The sequence below is a fragment of the Lissotriton helveticus genome, chromosome 11 (genome assembly GCF_964261635.1).
Source record: "Lissotriton helveticus chromosome 11, aLisHel1.1, whole genome shotgun sequence".
Classification (NCBI taxonomy): domain Eukaryota; kingdom Metazoa; phylum Chordata; class Amphibia; order Caudata; family Salamandridae; genus Lissotriton; species Lissotriton helveticus.
This window is the reverse complement of record NC_136072.1, coordinates 469,115,537-469,135,825: the sequence shown is the minus strand read 5'-3', so window position 1 is coordinate 469,135,825 and position 20,289 is coordinate 469,115,537. Positions and strand designations below refer to the sequence as shown.

Here is a 20,289-nt window from a genome sequence, read left to right as displayed (position 1 = left end):
AACACAATAATACTTGGGTTTGCTGCAGAGGGTTACGAATTCAACTTTAAAAAATCACGAATTGCCCATCTAACTGTCCTGTTTTTAGGATATGAATTATCAAGTGAAGGCAAAAGCCTGGCAGACAATTTCTTAGAAAAATGCGCTATAATCCAAGCACCAAAAACGCTGAAAAACTTACAATCAATTCTAGGTTTCCTGAATTTCGGAAGAACTTACATTCTAAATTATGCAGAGAGGGTTAAACCTCTCTATGAATTAATAAAACCTGATTTTAAACCAATCAATTGGACTCAAAAACATACAGAAATTTTGAGATCATTACAAACAGACATGTTAACAAAAACAAAATTGCAAACTCGCGACAATACACGCAACCTTGTAATCCGAGTCAACCCAGGAAGAAGCGGATTCACGTACCTGACCTCTAATGAGGGAGAAAAGGTACCAATAGCATACAAATCACATTTGTACTCACAAGCTGAAAAATCATTCAGTCTTGCGAAAAATGTTGTAAATGCGGTTCAAACAGCTGTAGCAAAAGAAAGAGCCCATGCCCAAGGCAGACGGATTACTGTTTTAACAGCAGAATCAGCCTTCGAAGCATTAACAAGCCCATGTAATTTAAGTAACTACCGTGGCATTAGATCCAAAATGGATACAATGGGAAAATTCTCTTGCTACAGACAAAGTGAAATACTATTTTGACCCGGAAATGAAAAAATTGAAATATCTAACATATGAAAAAGAATATCCTCTGCCTAAAGACATTCTGCCCATACAGCTTTACGCCTGCGTAATATACACAAACAGTTATGCAGAACCCTCAGTTTGGGGAAAACAAGCCTACAACGCTACGTGCGAGGTTGTTAAAAACCAGTGGCGCGGAGGTAAATGGAGACCTCTGGTAACAATATCACAATCTGTAAAAGACAATTCAGGTCAACAAACTGAACTAATAGCTTTGAAAATGGCGCTAGATATTGCCGATCGCGATTTCCCGACACTAATAGTGTGCGATTCGCATTACTGCGTCAAATCATACAATAATGACTTGCAGAAATGGGTTCAAAACGGTTACAAAGATGACACAGGTGCCACAATCAAGCAAAAATCACTTTGGGAACAAGTAGTTCTTTTACAGAAAGAACTACAAAAGACTCACGTGATACATTCACTGAGTCATGAACGTGATGGCGTTCACATTACAGGGAATTCATTGGCTGAGACAGCCACAGCGGAAGCAACTAAACCGGCTTCCGTAGCTACAAAAAAGCGTTCAGATAAATACATAGACGGGGAAACGATGCTGGCGGTAAAAACGTCATCAAAAGGCGACTGTGCAGCTTTACCCGTGAACTATCCACTCAATTATACATACGTAATCGATGCAAACTCCGTTCCTTTTGCTCGAATCCCTGGAGTGGGGGATAGAGTGATTCCAAACACGAACAGGAGAAACTTATTAATAGCAGACGCACACGTGGGGGAAGGTCTAGGGCATCGAGGGATCTTGAAATATCTGAGAGAATTACAATCAGAATACTGGTGGCCGGGAATGAGCCTGCAAAACTACAAATTTGCATTTTACTGTCAAAACTGCAACAGAGGCGAACTGCCCGGAGTATTACCATTGCCCTTCTTTTAGATATCACAAGAATATCAATACGAAATACCCAGAAAAAATGCGTCTCAATTAATATTGTTTAAGACTAGATTCACTTAAAATGTAGACACCAGCTCTCGGCTGACGCCAGAACTGTTATAAAAAGATTCGCGAGTCTATTTCGGCACATACGCAATTGGCATGCTACATTCTGACCAGGGTCCTGCTTTTAGCTCTCAAGCTTATAAGGAGGCCATGACCAGCATGAGCATTGCGTTGCGGTAATCTTGTCACTTCCTTCCTGAGGGAAACGGGATGGTGGAAAGAAAAACCGAGACATATAGCAATCTATAACGGCGAGGGTATTAGGTACGGGTGATGGGTGGGTCAAACATTTAACAAGTGTCCAACGTAGTCTTAACAATCTGCCAAGAAATTCTCTAAAAGGTTTCAGTCCGTACGAACTATTGTTCGGGACTAGAATGCATATCCAGGACCTTGATAGTCAAACTTCAGTGGTAGAAGTAAAATGCTTTGATATCAAAGATCGTTTGGCTATTTTACAGGACTTAAATGAAACAAGAAAAGACCTGAGCAACATAAAGTTGAAACAGCAGCCAACAGCCACTGAAGAGAAACCACCTGTCCCAGCAAGGCCTGTCTGTATTCCAAAGATTGGGGATCTGGTCAGAGAGAAAATCGCGGTGAAGAAGGAATTTGGGCCTTCTTACAGAAAAGCAGTACCTGTCTTGGCTATCAACGGAACAAGATCAGTTGTACTACCGCCCCTTGCTGGTAAAAAGGAGAACCGAGTTGTATCCATCGACCTGGTTAAACCACAATCATGTGGCCAATAATAAGTAGTAGGCCCAGTGGACTCCCAAGAAATAGCAGAACACCAAAGTTTGCTACAATACAAGAGGTTCAAACTGAGAGACTAATCACATTTGATAAACCTACAGTTAATCAACAAGGACTATGCAACAAAGCCATGGAACTTTTGCCTCTTAAAACCCAAATTGCAACAGTTCGTCAAGGAACACCTGTCTACAACGATGTAGCCACAGACTATGTTAATGAAACAAAAGAAATTCCAAAAACAAATGAAAATCCAGAAGCGATTCCAACAATTGACAGAACTGCATCAGGCTACTTCATCAATTTCGATGACTTTTCTGAGGATCCAAGCGAACCTGAGGAACAGCCAACAGAAACTAAGACTTTTTAAGACAAAGCAAAAGAACTCTTTCATCAACTCAAAGAAACCTATCTGATTTCTCCATGGATTGAATTTTGGTTTGTGCTAGGTGTACTTTTTCTCCTACTTTAGCTCATCATGGTACTGTGCTTGGGACATTTCATTGAGGGAAAATATAGTACAATGGACACAGCAAGTCAGAACATCAACTTGGTCCTAAAGCCACACAAGTCATCACACATCGAGAAAAGAGAACTATCATCAGTAAATTTCACAGCAAATCCAATACCCGGTGGGGTAGCTTGGGACAATACAGATTACGAAATTCATGGGCCGGTCGAGCTCTTGAAGTATCCACATCAATTCAAGGTTTCATTAAGTGACTTTGTAAAACGAGCACATTCTCTGATGATTGGGACTTTGAAAGTATTAATGATATGATGTCAGATTTAGTTATGTCAGCAAAATTTACAGAACATGATTATTTACAGGGTTCATCAAATTATGAACAGATGTATTGCTACAATCACTATGCTAACCATTATTTGCATAAATCTGCTCAACTTAGAAATGTTTTAAATTATAATCAATGGGAACATTGTGCAACTCCACCAAAAGGTAGTTCAAAAACATTTTATGAGAAATTCCCATACTTCTCAGGGTTTAACACAAGTGAAGCAGAAACGTTTTATTTTAAACTGTTAAATAAGACAGGAATGAAAACCATGCTGACAAACACTAAATTAATCTATTCAGAAACATCTTTTGAAAAAATGAATACATTTGGTTTTGATTTTTGGAAAAACAATATTGAAACAAAAACCATCTGGGGTACCAGAGATTGGCAGGTCCAAGGTATAGAATCATTATTTAGAGCCTGCATGATCCCAGAACAAATTATATTCTTGAATGATACCATTCAACAGACAACCTGTCTTGGCCTAGCCAAAATTAAAGACTTAAACAAACCGTCTATTCCAAAGCCAACACCTGACAGTAATAGCACTACAGTTGTTGAGATAGACGTATCCTATATTTTAACCAAAACAGAACACATTCTGATTGAAAGAAATGGTTGATCTGGCCCACAGACACACATAACTGTCAAGATAGATTCCTGAACAAAATACAGGGGTTCAAATTGACAAGGCCAGGCCCTAGATACTCCCAGAGACAACATCCAGGGATAGTTACAACATACAGTGTAGGAAAACTCTGCCTCGAATGGCTACAGACATCCACACTGGCAGAAATTAAGCAACACTTAACTTTACTTAAAGATGGTGCTGACTTGCGTGATTTCATAATGGGACCACGCAAACAGCGTATTGTAACATCTGCAATTGATATAATATAGCAGGACTTACTAATGTTACAACATGGTCAGTCCCAACTATGTTCTATTGTACAGCTTGGCTGGACGTTACAAAATCTGCGTTCAGGCTACGTGCCTTGGCGTTTAATCAACACAACGTCATTATTCTCTATCTTTAACCTTACTGATACACAAATCAGCTTGGCACAAAAAGGAGCGGAATATACAATTCTGAGCATTGAAAAACTTGAGAGATTACCATTGACAATGTCAGAACGACCTGTCATTGAATGGATAATACACGGAATAATAACTATTCCGATAACAACTTTCAAATTTAACTTCTGTCAAGAATATCTACCAGCAGGCCAGTATGAAAGGTTGGGTAAAGAATATATTAAGTCATCATGGAAATTACCTTACACACATACATATTATAGTGAAAAAGGACAGAATATATTTCTTAGTGGTAATAATTGTAAACGGTCACTAAGTGGTATACTTCTGTGTCAAGGTATTAATCTGCATGGGGCCTGTGAGGGGACTTCAAATAACCTTTCATGTCACCAGCATGGCACACCTGCAACTAGAATAGAGCCATTCTTTAGACGGCTTTCTAACGGGAGCTACATTCTAATAATGGACCACAGATGTTGTGGCTTGGTGCCAGGAAAAGCTTATCTAGTCAGCGTTTCTTCCATGGTCACTTGTTGTATGCAAGTATTGTATCCGAACAGCACTCCAGACAGGGAGGAAAAAATTTGGCCCAGTTTGAATAGCTCTTCTATTCGAATTGAGCAGAATAAAGTCTGTCCTTTTGCAGACAACTGTGCCCTTGACGTCATCAAAAGAAACGTATGATCTGCAAGTCGCAAGGACAACGGCAGAGATACATAGCCTTTTATCAACAAATTGCCCCTTACATTTCGCGGAAATGTTAAGCCAAATATTAAACATGTCCGATACGAATGGTATCCCACATGTATTTAAGACAATTTTTTCGGGACTGTTAACACCCTTCAAAGCAGTCCTGGGCATCTTTCCTAATTTTGTCCATTCGGTTTTTGCTGGCCTTCCACTCCTGTTGGGACTTGTAGCAGGCACTTTATTTTTGATTCTCCTGCTTCGTTATGGCAAGCCAAAACGCAGACAAGACTCCAGCAACAATGGAAGAAACGATCTTAGCTGTACGCTATCAGGACCGCATAACTAAAGTCCTTGGATTAGCCCGGCTAAGAGCTCTGAATATGACCTGGTTTCTTTCATTCAGGCCCATCTGGCAGAATTGTATCTTACCTGTGTTAAGATGTATGCTGTGCGGAGAAGAATGCGTGTTGGACATCTGTCTTACACTACAATCAGAAGTACCATTGGATACAGATACTTTGCTAAGTCCTGTAATGGCTCATGCATCGTGTTGTCCCCAGCGGTTACCCATCCTGATGACGGCATTCGTTGAGACTTCACCACTGCAATTAAAGGCTAGTGAAGTGCATGATGAGAGCAGCATCAACCAGGTACGACCTTCTGTGAGCAATGCTGATCAATACATCGATGATAGCAATCATTCTCACGACTGCACAGTTGCGGCATTTTCCAACTTGGTCGAACTTTCACCTGAGGCGGTAAACTGCTTTTTTGAAAGTCTGTCTGAAATGATGTTCTCCCACGAACAAAAAGAATAACTTTTAAGCAAACTAGTACACGGTGTTCCCTGAACTTTGAATTCGGCCTTCGGCTTTGATAAACAAAAGCTACTGAACATATTTGGAACTATATTTTTTCTCTCTCCCCTGAAAGCGAAATTATTTTTTTTCCCGATTCCAAAATATTTACCTTTTTTTGGCACAAATACTCTGCTTGAAGTAGAACTATTCTTAGAGAACAGAGCTTCTATTTTAGGAACTCTAGAAACAATATATTACCTCAGCCTCTAGCATATTTACAAACGACTGTATTTATATGTGATGGAATGGTCTCGCACCTTTTTTCTGTATTAAGAGCCATTTCATGTGTAAATTTCGCAAATCATTCATGCCGATATATATATATGCATCCTATTTTTATGAATGATTACTCTGCTTGAAAAACGTACAGTACCTATAATAATTTTCATGTATTTCGCATACACCATTTCAAATGCAAAAATGTATTTTGGGGTGGATCGGTATACACGTGCACCTTTAGATATGTTTACTATTGCTTAGTTTTTAGTAATGATGGACATTAATTCGTGGAGTGGGTGTAGTGTGTTTATCTAGGAACCTGAATCGATATTCCTATTTTATGCCCTTGTCCGGCTATAATCAATAATATCCATACAGCGGCATAATAATCATACCCATAATTCAGTCATAGCACATGCTGTCACATTAAGCAAGTCTACTCCTCCAGCCCCCTAGAAAGCACACCGAGTTCTCTAAACAAACCAAACCTCCAGCAACCTGGGAAATCCCCATTGCCTTTGTTTTGATTTCGTCCGAGAACTCCTGTAAAGCACTGTAAGAACGGCCAGTTCTTAGTGACATCTTTATTGACGTCTTATGCCCAACCTTACGTCAAACCCAGGCACCTTTCAGGTATAAATATACCAACGCTGCCTTAAGCAAACACACGGTGGTAATCCTGGAGCAGAGCAGCTATCTACTTCCGAAGAGCCCAGCTGATGCGAGAGCCCACGGACGCTGCCCCTCCCTTTTGACGCGCTGAGAAAGACGCTGTCTTTTCTCCTGCCGAGAAAATCCAGCTCCGGCGTTTCCAGCCTACCCTTGCGGGTTGCTGGGATATCGAGTCCTGAGAGAGAGATACCAGACCTCCTGCTTTCTATTACCCAGGTACTGAGCTGACTAAACCCTTACAGAGAATTCTTGAGTCAGATTCTTGGCAAAACAAACTTAACTTAAACTGCTACTTACTTACTCCTTCCCACGTATTAGGCTTAGGTCAGGTACACCGGGGTAGGCGTAGTTAGAAGCACCAGTTGAGTACGATTAGTCAATGTATATATGTATGTATCTATTTTATCTATTTTAAAGTATCATATGGCTAAGAAACCATATCAATGCTTTTACAGTATTATTTTATAATCCTGCTTTTACTGTACGCACTTTACTATAAGTATTGCAATTGTAGCAATTCATTTCTCTTGCATGAGGAAGAAGACTGCTCAATAAATAATATATTTTATTGAAAACGCCCATCTCTCTTTTCTCTGCAATCTGGTGAAACTAAGTACGCACCTTCGACTGAGTGAAATAGCTGTCTTTTGTTTTCACACGACTCTAGAGATATACTCCTAATCAGGGAGAGCAAAGTTGTCATGTTTTATGGTTGTCAGAAGCTAATCCCTTCTTGTCTATCCAGGGAGGTTAAACTCCTCCTCACTTATTCGAGAAAGTTTCTAGTGACCTCTGAGCTAGCTGGCAAAAACTTAAGTCTAATATAGTCAGTAGAGACCTAGTTAACTTCAGTCCTACGTCTACACTGCTGAATATATTATTCCAATGCGCAGAGCCTATTGGGACTATTGGAACTACACTACATGAGACTATTAGGCGCCTAGAAGCCATTGGGCAGTCAGGCAGGCTCCCACCCTCCTGACAATATTTGGCTAATCTCCCACACTCAAACTGTACCTTAGAATCTGAAATGCTTGTAAACTATATATATAACTCCTTCACACTAGCATGGACTCGATAGGGCTCCTACAGCACTCTAAATTGTATGGGTGCATTATACTCATGGTTCAAATGCACTTACATATATTTTGTCGTTTGCAATGTTTCATGATTATTAAAATTTGCATTTATTCAAGTCACATAAACATTTGTAATGTAGTATGCACATATAAGTAGGATTTTTTATGTATTAGAAAGTTTGTATTCCTTTATGTATAATGTGCAGGATGAAATTTTACTCGTATAATGTAACTGTGTGTAGTTCAAGTTGCCTGCATTGTAGGCCCAAATTGTAGGTTGCTTTTAGTTTCGATTCTCCTTGGTTGCTCAAGAAATAATTAAATGAATCCTTTTTGTATTCGAAGATAGTATGTTCTCATCCTACTCCAGGTGCAGGAATGCAACCTCGTTATTCTTAGATTTAGGAGATACCCGGAATGTCTTTGAAGAAGACTGGAAGGCAAAAAGGGAGGACGCCTTTCGTGTCTGGCCTATCTGAGAACCAAGGCCACTAGCGGAGCTGAACAAACTAAGGCTCCTGTGGAAAGTTACTAAAATGTTGCAATAGAAAGGTTCATTATGTGAGGTATTGGAAGCTGGACATTGTCTTTTTGTATGATGCGCAGGAACAGATTTGAGAGACTTCTTTTTTATCGGAGAAGAAGGAGCATCTTAGAACGAGCTCCATAGCCTTAAGCTATCAGACCCATTTTGACGGGAGTACTTCTAAGGAAGTCAACACGTGCTGACACCTTTGGGGTATGACAGAAAGGAGATAGGCAGGACCCTCATTTAGAACAGTGTAGGGAAAGATATTTTCGTTTACTTCTCAATGAAAAGAGAATTGGACTCACCTTCTATTCTGTGTTGCATTTTGATTATAGAGTTCATCATATATTACCTTTTATCCTGAATGAATTATATTCGTAGACTTGGCTCTGTATTTATTTTCATGTACCTATATACTCTGATATTGAGGTGCGTTTATATTCAATTATTTTTGGCCTTATAATAAATCCATCAAACTAAATCCAGAGTCTATGGTCCTTTAAAGCATGACTAATTTGTAAGTATAATTTCGAATTGTTTTGCTCCCCTCTACCACTTTTAGCAGGCAAAGAAAAGACCATCAGTATTTAACTTAGTAGGGAAGGCAAGGAGTAAATATTGTGTAATCAGACTCTAGAGGAATCTTGAGACTGATGCTGAGTGTTGTAGTTTCACTGTGGTGGAGAATATGCTGATGTCTCACACAATAAAGAAGGCTAGGCAGTCTCAGGGACACTTAAAGTGGGCCTGGTCCTTTCTTAAAACTTGTAATTGGATCAAGCGGTTTATCATTCAGTGGCACTCGGTCTTCAGTTTTTCAGACAAAGGTAGTGTACATGACTGTCTCTGAGAGTGCAGCGGTAGTCCGATCAGCCATGGTGACATGGAAAGTAAGGTGATAAGTGTTGAAGTGGACAAGAGCTGCAGATCCTGGTACACAGTCGAGCTGTGTCACTGGGTTAATGATCCACAACACTGGACACATGATGGAAGATGAGATTATTGAAAGTTCAGGAAGATGAAGGGCTGGGGGCAGGGGAGAACATTAATGGCCCTACTATCCAAAATTATTTGAATCTCCCCCGATTCGCTTCTTATACGCTTTCGGGTGCTTTGCTGCTTACATTCTATCAGCCACATGCATCAAGTGATTTAGGAAACGCAAACGGTGCGAATCGCAAAATTCGGCCGTTTGCGATTCCTAAATCACTATTTGGGATGCATCAATCAAAAATACAAGAAATCGCTATTTTTTGCGATTGCATTTAAGGAATCGCAATTTGCGATTCCTAAAATGAAATGCATGACACCTAGAAAAATTGCGAATTCGCAATTAGGAGGAAAAAATTACCATGAGGTTGGACCTCATGGTAATTTGCGAAAAATATGAAAAATGCAATTTTGTGCATTTTTCAAACTGTCATGTTGTGCACACACATGCCCTTAGGGCATGTGTGTGCACACCATATGTGCATAGATTGATTTCAGGGGTGCAACATGGTGTCCTTTGGACACCCCTGCACCCTTGAAATCGCAATGTCAATTTGCAATTAGCTAATTGCGAATCGCAAATTGAGACTGTCTTCCTATTCATTCCTATGGGCCTTTTGGCCCATAGGAATCAATGGGAAGGGTTTCATTAATTGCGGTTCGCAAATTGTGAATCGCAATTAAGGAAAAATAAGGATTCGCTAAACAAATTGCGATTTTTTGATGCATTGCAGTTTGCGATTCCTTAATTGCGATTCCTTAATTTTCGCAATTAAGGAATCACAAACGGCAACAATGATGCATGTACCTGCGGTTTCTTTCTTTGGCGTGCCTCCAAAAGGTCAGCAGAAAAGGCTGAGCTGTCATGGAGCTGGAACACTCCCTCATAAATGCTGAGTTGTCATGGAGCTGGACCACTTCCTCATATAGGCTGGGCTGTCATGGAGCTGCAACACTCCTTCAAAGGCTGGAGCTGGAACACTCCCTCATAAAGGCTGAGCTATCATGGAGCTGAAACAGTCCCTCAGGAACTCGCTCATCAAGCCACAGCTTCAGCTAAGATGTCAGCACCGATTCAAGACAAGGCTCAAAGCATAGCTCCTTGCTCAGTAATCCCCCATCATCAGCAGAATGCCAAGAACAACTTCGCAGGCAGACAGAAGACACTCTGGTGACATACGAGTACCATGCGTCTAAACATACATCGAAGAACATTTAATGGTACAGCATCAATGCTTACCCTCAGTGCTGTTATGTGGACAGTGCAGTACCTTTCTACAGGTCTGCTACGTAGGACTACATGAGGGCTTCACAGAGGGTCAGACATACTTTCAATGGCGCAGCACCTGCAGGTCTCAACATGACTACTACTCCTGAATGAGTGCCAGCAGTTCTTAGAACACCTATACATTCCATGGAACAGTTCAATCCCTTTCTAACTTGGATAGTAGAATGTTTGATGAATGTCAAGTAGTATTGATATACTTAATGGGTAACTTGTTAGCACCACTGTTCTGTTATTAATTACACATTACTAGAGCTTAAGTGCAGTGTTGATAATCTTTTAAAGGGTTTGTCTTAGCATGTAGAAATGTTTGCGGCCCAGTCAGCAATACTGACTCAGAAGATACTTTTGGGCATCTATTCAACTTCTGTGAGGTTCATTAAGAGTCTTGGATTTAATTTTGATTCTGATCTTTCCTTACCCCTCAGTTTGCAAGTGTTTGACTCGCTTGTTGTAAGCTTCTGTTTATGATTAGCACTGACATTTTTTCTATCAACACAATTGTAGGTGTAATGGCTGGACAAGAATGCCTCATATCTTGGGTTGCCCACATTTCTCTTGCCCCAACTTTAAGCCGTTTAGGGCGTGAGGGAACAAATGTTTACCTTTGCTCACAAGTTTTGCCATGGCCATGCCTGTTCTCTACTGGTAGGTACATACGAGATAGGGGTTTTGCCCAAATCACCCTCATATACCTGAGCTACTGGTAGCCATGCAATTTCTTCCTGTCTTGGGTAGAATCAAAGTCAGCTTCTATGCACCTTTCTATCTATGGTGCAAAAACTCTGTTTATTAAGGACACACTGTTCATGTACACTGCTTCATGCTCTGTGTAAACGTCCTCTGCCTGTTTTCTCAAAAATGTATTGCTTTCCATTGACTACCTGTGAAGTTTCTCTAACTACTAATCATCTTTACATTTGAATGCATTGTCCAACTTGGCTTTTTTCTACTGTCTAAACCTTACATCATTTATGCGTATCCAACCTCGTCTGGAGGTGCTAAAAATCTCAAGGGATAAACCAGCTCTATAAATGTTAGACACACATGCATTTCTGCTCCCTGTTGGATTCCTTTTTTTGCCAGGCTGTCCAGAGTTACACTACTTTTGTGCTTCCTTTGCTGTCTTGTTTTATTAAGCATTCGATTACCTAATGTTTGGGCAGAAAAGAGAAGTGATTACCAAGTAGGTTAATGTTTAGTCTACAAACAATTGGGTTTTGCTGTCTTTCCTGAATGTCAAATGTCTGGTGATTTTCTTCACTGCCATGACTGACACAGGTAGATTGTTCCAGAGGTAGAGCTTAAAAGGCTCCCCTGCAAGATCTGCTTACCTTGCTGTGAGCATGACAACACTATTTCCTTAGTGAAGGGAAGCATCCTCTCATGAAATGTTCAAATTGACAGTGTATATGTTGATGGGTAACTTGGTCACATTTCCTCAGCCCATTAAACATAGGAATTGCTTCATTTGGAGCTGTTCTTAGGGAAGCCCCAATACAGGGCTTCGGTAAAGTCCCATCTCAATGCTATGAATGTGCGATCAATGATCATCTGTTTTGAGTACAGAAAAATGGGATCACTGACAGAATATCGACAGTCAAAATATCGACTTGCCAAAATATCGAGGTAAAAATATCGAATGCCAGAATATCGACTTCCTATCTACAAACAGGCAAGCACAAAAATATCGACTCCAAAATATCGATAGGAAAAAATATACAGTAAAATATCGATTTTTTTAAATATCTTAAAATTAATTTAAAACTAACATATTAATACATATAATTAATTTAAACATACTTAAAATACTTAAAATTAATAAATAATTAATCTAACTTAAAAAATATATATATTTAATTTTAAAACATATATATATATATATATATATTTATATATACATATTATTAACAAAACATATACAATATTTTTTCCGTAGGATAGCGAGAGGGTTAAATTTACTATTCCCACTCCAGAGAGTTCAACAGTAGGGAAAGCGTTGGATAGCGTAGGGGTAAAGATTACTATTCCCACTCCAGAGAGAGCAACAGTAGGGAAAGCGTTGGATAGCGTAGGGGTAAAATGTACTATTCCCACTCCAGAGAGCGCAACAGTAGGGAAAGCATTGGATAGCGTAGGGGTAAAAATAACTATTCCCACTCCAGAGAGTGCAACAGTAGAGAAAGAGTTGGATAGCGTAGGGGTAAAAATTACTATTCCCACTCCAGTGAGTGCAACAGTAGGGAAAGCGTTGGATAGCGTAGGGATAAAAATTACTATTCCGACTCCAGAGTGTGCAACAGTAGGGAAAGCGTTGGATAGCGTAGGGATAAAAATTACTATTCCCACTCCAGTGAGTGCAATAGCAGGGAAAGCGTTGGATAGCGTAGGGGTAAAAATTACTATTCCTACTCCAGAGAGTGCAACAGTAGGGAAAGCGTTGGCTAGCGTAGGGCTAAAAAATGACTATTCCCACTCCAGTGAGTGCAACAGTAGGGAAAGTGTTGGATAGCGTAGGGGTAAAAATTACTATTCCAACTCCAGAGAGCGCAACAGTAGGGAAAGCGTTGGATAGCGTAGGGATAAAAATTACTATTCCAACTCCAGAGAGTGCAACAGTAGGGAAAGCGTTGGATAGCGTAGGGGTAAAAATTACTATTCCCACTCCAGGGAGTGCAACAGTAGGGAAAGCGTTGGATAGCGTAGGGGTAAAAATTACTATTCCTACTCCAGAAAGTGCAACAGTAGGGAAAGCGTTGGATAGCGTAGGGTTAAAAATTACTATTCCCACTCCAGTGAGTGCAATAGTAGGGAAAATAAATACTTCATATATAAATATAAATAACATAAATATTAATACCAATTACAAATTAATTAAAATATTTTACAATTTTATAGACTATATTAATTAATCAATTAAAATTACAAATAAAAATTAACTAATAATAAAAATTACCTACTAATACTAATTATTTACCAATTACCAATGAATTAAATTACAATATAAAAATAATTAAAAATTAGACAAAAATAAAAATATTTAAAAAATGTAATTACTTACAATTAAATTACTTCCCAAGCTATTCCTCTATAAACACACAACCCACTACAGAAAATAATGTAATAAAAGTAACATATTTATCAATTAATCAATTACAATAAATTACAAATTATATTTTAATTAATTACCAATTAATAATTATTTAACAATTAATTCTAAATAAATACCAATAAATAAAATAACATATTTAATTAATGATAATTAAATTACTTCCCACCCTATTCCCCTATATACCCCCAACCCGCTACAGAAAATAAATTACTAAGATTAACATATTTATCAATTAATCAATCAAAATTAATTATCAATTATATTTTAATTAATTACCAATTAATAATTAATTGACAATTAATTTTAAATAAATACCAATAAATAAATAACATATTTAATTAATTATAATTAAATTACTTCCCACCCTATTCCCCTATAAACCCCCAACCCGCTACAGAAAACAAATTACTAAAATTAAAATATTTATCAATTAATCAATTAAAATTAATTAGCAATTATATTTTAATTAATTACCAATTAATAATTGACAATTAATTTGAAATAAATACCAATAAATAAAATAACATATTTAATTAATTATAATTAAATTACTTCCCACCCTATTCCCCTATAAACCCACAACCCGCTACAGAATTATAGTAAACAAATATTAAAAATTATTATTAACTTACCTTAAATTCGATATTTTTGTTGTCTATATTCTGTCTAGTCAATATTATGTCCATTCTATATTTTTGATTCGATATTATGTCCATTTTATTCAATATTAAAATTTTCTAGTCGATATTTTGGTAGTCTATATTCTGTCTAGTCGATATTATGTCTATTCTATATTTTTTACTCGATATTATGTCTAGTCGATAATAAAAACTCGATATTTTGACTCTATACCAGAAAAATGACAGCATCTTTTGGAAGAGAACTGTGTCCCAAGCTGCAGGAGGTTTTGCTGCATCACCACTCTTCACAAGTCCGTCCCGCCCTTCAATCAAAAAGATAGGAATAAAAAAGACAACTCCATGTCCAGCTTTTCTCAACCGGGCGTGCTACTACATGTGGTGTCTCTCTCCTACACTGTTTTCTACATGAAGAATTCCTTTATAGAATGTAGTTATGGGAGCAGAATGTTTGGGTTTGACTGTACAGCAGTTACAAATAAGCTGTTGATGGCTCGGCACACCTTTTGGTAGTTAATCGTTTAAAGCAGTAACAGGCACACTTTATATCTGTACTGATGAATGGTGCTACATGTAAAAGACATTTCTGGGAGTTGTTTACACTTATTTTGCAAAGTTTCGTAGCAACTTAGTGCTGCTTCATAAAAAGTTTATTCAAATTTAGGAAGCATCTGTAGAAACCACAACAGGTTTGGAATATGCAGAAGGTAGAACCTCTGCTAATAAAATGGAGAAATTAGGAAAACAGTAATTAGCCACTAAGCCAGAGTTAGTGGAATAAACCTGAGAGCAGAATACAAATATTATACCTTTACACCCTGCAGTAGTGGGCTAATCGGGCCATCAAAGTCCCTCTCCAATGTTAAAGGGCCCAGCCAAAGGGGAGGGTCTTTAACAAGGGAGCAGGCCTTCTATGTCTGGTTTAGCCCTGCTACGACAGGACAAAGCTATTAGAACATTCAGCCCCATGAGGGCAGAATGTTTCCATTAGAAAAACAAAGGCCTCTCAGAGCCCAAGGGGGTGAAATCTCCCTCGGCTCCGAAGCCTTTGTACACGCAGTTCTTGCAGTGAATGTTCTACATTTAACAGCCACACGTAGGGCCACAGCTGTCAGCCCTTGGTTCTCCCTAGCTTGGTTGAACTATTTTTTGTAGTTCAGCCGAGTCAGGGAGACCCAGGAGCTGAGCAGCATTGACCCCGCTCTCATTCTTAAGCCCAAGTGACACTGAGCTACAGGATGAGGGAATGATGAAGGCTGTGTGTGTCCTCCTCCTTGGGCTCTGCCTTTTGCTTTCCACTGCCTAACTAATATATTTCCGCGAGGCAGGGGATAGAGAATGGCATAGACTGTGTATTAGGGCAATGAAATTTTGACAACAGTGGCCCTATACCAATTCATACAGGCCGCTGCTTTTCCTTTGTATTCAATGGAGCTCTCAACATTCCAATGTCTAAACACTTTTAATGAATTGCTTTGAGGCGAAGGACAAGAAAATTTAGAAACACTTCATGAAGTGTTGAAGAACAGAGAACATTGAATGAGTATGAAGTGTGTGGTCATTCCCGACCAACATTATCTTCCATGCGTCAGCACTACTATGTATTGGTATCATTTTGGTTTAAGGGAACAAGAAAAAAAATTGACTGCTGAGGACTATAGTCTCAGTCTACTTGCAAGTTTGATGCAGCAGTAGAAGAAAGCATATGGAGCCAGTTTATTTTGAAATGCAGAAGTGATAAAATTAGAGAGGAACTATGGTTGAAGAACTACCTCCCTTCGAAGAAGGGATTTTGATAGCAAAAAGTGTTGAGCATATGCTTGTGTGTCAATGAATTGATTAGTGCTAAGAACAAACCCACTTCTCTACTAGAGAAAGATGAGTTTATCTGCAAAATAAAACACAAAGTTAATTCACAAAATAGCAAGAACAAATTTAGTGGGAAGTGTTTTCAATGAGGCATTGGTGGTTATAAACAAATGCACATGAGTGTCCAGCTTTGACTGTGTAATGTAAGGGCTGTGGTAAGTAAGGACATTTTCTCAAATGCTGGAAAACTAACGTAAAGAAAGAGAAATGAAAGGAACTGAAAGAAGTTAAGCAGGATATTATATTTCAAGCCAAGAGTCCAGGAACAGAACATCCAAGTAATAGAGTGTGGATTGACAAAATTTTACTTGTGCTCAACTTTGACAATAATTTCCAAGTCTACCTAAATATAGAACGAAATTGGGCACAATTGATGTTTGCCCTGGTGGGTATGGTGGTTTACCAATAAATATGTTACACTATTTCAATGCCCGTTTAGAGTTATGTAACTGATATGCGGTCAGAAAGGACTATATGTCAAAAAAGGTGACAACTTAATTGGCTGGCCACACCTGATACTGTTAGGCATTACTTTGAACCCCAATGCTAATCCACAAGTAGAGATTCAAGAGGTTGAACAAAATATGGCAGATATTTTAACAGAGTTGTAACACTTATTTCAGGAAGAACTTGGGTTTCTCAAATGCCACAAACATAGGGTAAAACTGAAGAAAGAAGCGAAACTTGTTGCTAAAAAAATGAGGCGTGTACGTCTTCGTATACAAGATTGTGTGAGTAAAGAATTACAGAAACTAAATAACATTGGGGAAAAAGAACCTGAAAAAGCCAAAGAGGGGTTGGCTCGATAGACTAGTGGATACATTTGTGTATGTATAGACCTGAGAACACTTAATAAGGAGGTTATTGTACATAGAATTCTAATTCCTAATATTAATGACATTTTACAACATTAGCTGGGGCAAAGTATTTCACAGCCCTTTATCCTACATCAGCCTACCATGAAGTTGAGTTGGACAAGAATACTGAAAGCCCAACTGCCTTTATCACACCAAAGGGGGGCATACACATTTAAAAGAATGTTGATTGGCCTTGGCTCAGGTGCCTCCGTATTTCAGCATGTCATGTCTATCGCTCTTAATGGATTAGAAGGGGTAGAGTGTAATAAAGATAACCTGTTAATTTTTGGAAATACAATAGCCAAACAAGTTGATCGAATCAGGATTAACAGACAAAAAGGAAAAGTGTAGGTTTGGAGTAAGAAAGATGCATTATTTGGGTCATAATGTTTTCTGGAAGGGATGAGTCACCTAAAAAGGACCTTGTGGATTCTATTGCTGATAGGAAAGAAACATGCACAAAAGAGGAGTTGTGTCATTTTTAGGCATGGCAAAGTGCTATAATAAATTCATAACGATTTATGCAGAAAAATAAGTTAGTTTAAGACCTTTACTGGGCGAATAGGTAGTTTCAATGGAGTGATGACTGTAAAATAATTTTGATATATTAAAGGAAGAGGTGAATAATGCACCAAGTTTACAGGCATTTGTGCCAGGTGATGAAACTATAGTTGTCACTTATGCTAGTTCTAAAAGTCTAGGTTCAGATTTATTGTAAAAAAGACAAGGACTAGAACAATTGATAGAATGTGTTTGAAGGGATCAGAGATAATTTATTCTGTGATTGAGAGTGAGTCCTGGCTATTTTCTGGGCATTAAGAAAGTTCAACAATTTAGTCTGGGGTACCACCTTTAAAGTTTTTCTTATCATAAACCATTAAAGGAGGTATTCATGAAGAAAGGACTGTACTTTATTTATTCGGGAATAAGGAGATGGTATGTAGCTCTTCATGAGTTTGATTACTATATAGAATATGTACCTTGAGTTAAAAATGTGTCAGCAGATTGCTTGTCATTTTTGGTAGCAGAGTCTGATAAAGATGAGTTACAAGACTAATTTCAAGAAGAGGAAATACGTGTGTGTGCAGTTACCATGGGTGCTGTAACTGAAGAGGATTGGAAAACCGAGATAGGAAAAGATCACATTTTATTGAAATTGAAGTCAGGTATAAATGATTTGCAAGACAAATCCTGGTCTATGGTGAAAAATGAGATGTCTGTTGATAGAGGCATGCTAATAAAAGGATCAAGACTAGTGCTTCGAGAGGCCCTGAGAAGTAAACTGGAGGCATTACGTTACAAAAGTCATATGGGTATAGTAAAGACCAAATAAAGGTTGTGAGCTCGTTTTTTGTGGCACTGGGTTGATGTGGATGTTGAAGAACCGATCGGGGTGTTTGAAATGTAATAATAGTGGCAGAATCTTAGTTAATAGGCAGGTTCCCATAGTATGCAGGAAATTGTCTAGTCATCTTTGCGATAAAGTTTCTATTGATATTGTTGTAAACACCTTACTTAGTTGTATTAATGGATCTATGTACCAAATGGGTAGAAGTAGCAAGTGCACATGGTATTTCTTCTACAGGTGTGATAACATTTTCAGAAGAAATATTTAAAAGGGAGAGCTTTCTCAAATCTATTTTATCAGTCAACGGACTACAATTCTGTTCTTCTGAAGTTGAAGAATGCATTAGAGTTTGTGGTATACAGCACAAAACGTGTTCCATTTATCACTCTGAAACTAATGGAGTTGTGGAAAAATGTAATATAACCTTAAAAGAGAGTTTACTGCAAAGAATCCCTGCATATCATATGTCTTAGCATTCCTCCATGGGAAAGACACCATTTGAACTTCTTAAGGGAATATCTCCAAGCACTATGCTGTGTTCAGGTTGGAGGAATTGGGGAAAAATTTCAAATGTCATGGGTTAGGTGAGTGGTGATAGAAAGACATGTATTTACAGTTTAAAAGAAAAGTATATTTAAAAAAAACGAAAGGGTGAAAGATCATATGTCAAAATAGGGGATTATGGTAAAGAAAAGAGCAAAAGTGGGATGTGGATAGTGGTCTAACTACACAAGTGCTCTGAATGTGGGTAAGACATTTAAACATGCAGTCATAGCAGCTGGTGGCATGATCTGAAACACAAGTTTAATTGTAGTACTTGATTCCCAAAACTCTGGAGCAGTAACAAATAGAAAAGTACATTGTGACAGGTGAGTACAAAATGCTTGTATAAATAGTGCAGCTAATGGTAAAGTAATGGATAGGAAAAGTTCCAGATCACACAAACGAACAGTGTATCTTGATGACCTTCAGCTAGATGCATCAAGCGAAATATCGATCGCAAAGTGGCAGATTCTCAGAATCTGCCCCTCTGCGACCGGTATTTATGCATTTGGGATGCATCATCCCAAATGCATAAATCGTTATTTGCGATTGCATTTAAGGAATCTCAAATTGAGATTCCTTAAATGCAATGCATGAATGTAAAATAGCTAGCGAATTCGCTGATAGGGGCCGCTATTTACCGTGAAATCAAACTTCATGGTAAAAAGCGAAAACTGTGAAAAATGCACTAAAGTGCATCTTTCAAAGTTGTATGTTACACACACACATGTCCTTGGGACATGTGTGTGCGCAATACCAGTGTCCAGGTCAATTTAAGGGGTGCAACAGGGTGTCCTTTGGACACCCGTCACCCTTGAAATCGCATTCTCAAATTGCGATTAGCTAATTGCTAATCACAAATTGAGAATTCCTCCCCATTCATTCCTATGGGCCTCTTGGCCCATAGGAATCAATAAGATGTCATTCCTTATTTGCGAATCGCACTCTGCGAGTCGCAGATAAGGAATATTTAGGAATTGCTAATATTCTAGCAAATCCTACATGCATCTGATTTTGTGAGTCCCTAAATGCAAATCCTTAAACTTCGCAATTAAGGACTCGCAAAATTGAACGTTGATGCATCTAGCAGTATGTCTGTAAGTTCAACCTCCATCTCAGTCACATGAAAGTTGATTCATTTCTTATTTTCACATGATACAATTTCCTTAGTTGTATGTTTTTTTTATCCCTCCTGCACTGTACTCTAACTTTACAGACTGCAGTTATGCCATCAGAATGTTGGGGTTTGACAGTATGGTAGTTAAAGATAAGTTCTTGATGGCTAGGGTGTTCTATATAGGT

At 38.4% G+C, this 20,289-nt stretch overlaps 1 protein-coding gene across 1 annotated transcript in view; it reads right to left on the bottom strand.

Moving 5' to 3' along the window:
- Nucleotides 1-20,289, bottom strand: part of MYO7B (myosin VIIB) — a 1,196,498-nt gene that overhangs the window by 746,242 nt on the left and 429,967 nt on the right. The window lies entirely within an intron of this gene.